The following is a 2,500-nucleotide window of genomic DNA, read 5'->3' on the forward strand; positions in this document are numbered from 1 at the left end:
GTTTTATGAGTTCATGCTGATAAGTTGAGATGAGGACGACCTGCGGTGTTAACAGAGAACATCAATACCTTTCGCAATTGTTCCCTGAGGGAACAAATGTACCTCCAGAGGTAATTTGAGCCTCGTCAAAATGTTGCTTTGGAGGGTTTTTAGGGAGTGTGATGGGTTAATCAGGGATGTTGGACCACCGCCCCCGTATTTCGCAAAAACGGGCCAAAATATGTATATACATACAATAAAAAATAATCACATCATTTTTCCTCTAATTGGGCAATTCTGTTTTGTTTTTTTCCTTTTCTTCTTTCAGTCTTCATTTATCAGCATAAACAAAACAGATGTGGAATCACTTGCCATTAACACAAAACATTAACACAAAAAAATACTACAGTTCCTTTCACCACAGTCTATGCTCTGCTCCAAACTGCAGTGTTTTCCTGTTTTCCTGAGGCCTGGCTGTGGACGTGTCCTTTGTAAAACCCCAGATCTTCAGTCAAATCTGATGAATCACCAGCTCTGGTTTTATGAAAGAATCCTTTACAGTCTGCTCTGTGATGATCTCTGATGACACTACAGACATTTCCTTGATTAAACTGTTTGTTTACGTTCAGACCTCATGCTGTGCTCAACAGTGAGATTCATTATGGCAGCTGAGCCTTATGTAATGAATAACCCACAATGCATTTCAACCTCAGAGAACTATTAGAACATCAGCCTGTTCTGGAAATCTTTACATCAGTGATCTTTTACAGGGTTTAAGATGACCATAAATGGTACATCAGTCTACTGTCCACTGTTCAGTGACCTCGTGACTCCTACATCTTAGTTCTCGTGTGTAGTTTCTTGGTGCTGCTGTAGTTCTGGTCCGTTATCCCATGTGAAGTATCACTCTGGCCTTGTGCTCCTCATATGAGTCTATTGTTTATATCAATCCTAGCCTGTTATTCTCTTGATTGCTGACCCAGCCTTGTGGTCTTATCACGTGTGTGTGTGTATCATCCCTGTGCCTTCTGCCCCCTGTGAGTTTAAAGACTCTGGATGTATTGTAATGTCACAGTTTAGGGACAGATGTCGCTCTGTCATGGACGGGTCGTTTTGTGATTGTGTGAACAAGTGCTTCAATAAATCAGACAACTATTCAGTTCTTTTGATTCTTTGAGGTTTATCATCTGGGCCCAGTCAAGCAGAAGTAAACAACAAGGCCAAAAATTCAAGTTAATGCATCTGATATAAAAATGTATTGAACAGATACATATGTACTCTAGTTTATGAAACTGTTGACCTTTTTTCTGTACCATTTTTGGTTCTAAAGTTCCATATGTTTTAAACAGACCATGTATGAAACATGGAACAAAAATTAATTTCCCAAATTTCAAAGACCTGCAAATCATGTCAATAAATGGATGTATTTCATCATATCTTGTGTTATTCCATCTTTGAACTGTTGATGAAGGTACATTTTTTTAAGTATTTAAAATGATAAAAATTTGCTTGGAAGGACTGACATATTTTATAGGAATAGTTTCCTTTCATTTTGAAGTAATATTAAAGTATTTGGAAGAAAAAAGCGACAAATTATGTAAAATCCTGCACCTTCTACTTGTTTGCACAGTTTTCCCTCTGTTACTTTTCCCTCCGTTACCATGACCTTTCTTAATAAAAAATCTCATTAGTCAAAAAGTAAGAGGTTTTTCAAGCCTAATCTTGTACCATATGGTAGAAAACTATATGAAGCAAATATTCAAACCAGTTTGTTAAGGATATGGAAGTGAGAACCAAGAGTTATCACTGTTTGGATTTATTGCCCAAAAAGTGCTGCATATTTCATTCCCTCCGTTACCGACATGAGTTTTTACATTTTTTGTCAACAACTTGAAAGAATATCACAGGTTTAACTTTGACCCTGTTGGAGTGTAACTCTTTCCTACATTCTGATACTTTACTTATTTCAATAGTCCCTCTAGTTTCTGAATAAGAGACATTTGAATGTAAAAAATCTGCCCGTTTCCCTCCGTTACCACTAATTCCTAATTAAATGTGACTTGTATGTGACTCCAGTGTGAACGTTAAAGGGCCCAAAAATGTCCCGCTTGTGCACTGGAGACACGATGACGTTAACCACACTGAGCGTGCTCTGTGTTTACGGAAGTTGTCCAAACATGGACACGAGCATTGAGCACCTGGAGATTTTAAAGTTCCTCTCATCTTGCTTGTTTTAAGGAGGAGATTGAGAAGGAGAAGGACGAGGTTTTTGGCCGTGGTGTTTTGTGGGACAGCAGCAGCGACGTCCGTTGAAAGGAACATGTGGATGTGGAGATGGAGCCAAGAGTGGTGAGTGGTGATGTGCTTCACTTCACTGAGTTCATTAACAATTTTCACCTACTTCAGTGCAGAATAGTGACGTTTGTGGCTTGTTGATAACGTGTAGGTGGATGAATGCACTTTGGTCGTTCAGACTGAAGTCGCATGTCAAAAGATCAGATATGTATCGGTTTCAGGAGCA

The sequence above is a fragment of the Boleophthalmus pectinirostris genome, unplaced genomic scaffold (genome assembly GCF_026225935.1).
Source record: "Boleophthalmus pectinirostris isolate CB_2022bp ecotype Guang Dong unplaced genomic scaffold, ASM2622593v1 HiC_scaffold_23, whole genome shotgun sequence".
NCBI classification, from domain to species: domain Eukaryota; kingdom Metazoa; phylum Chordata; class Actinopteri; order Gobiiformes; family Gobiidae; genus Boleophthalmus; species Boleophthalmus pectinirostris.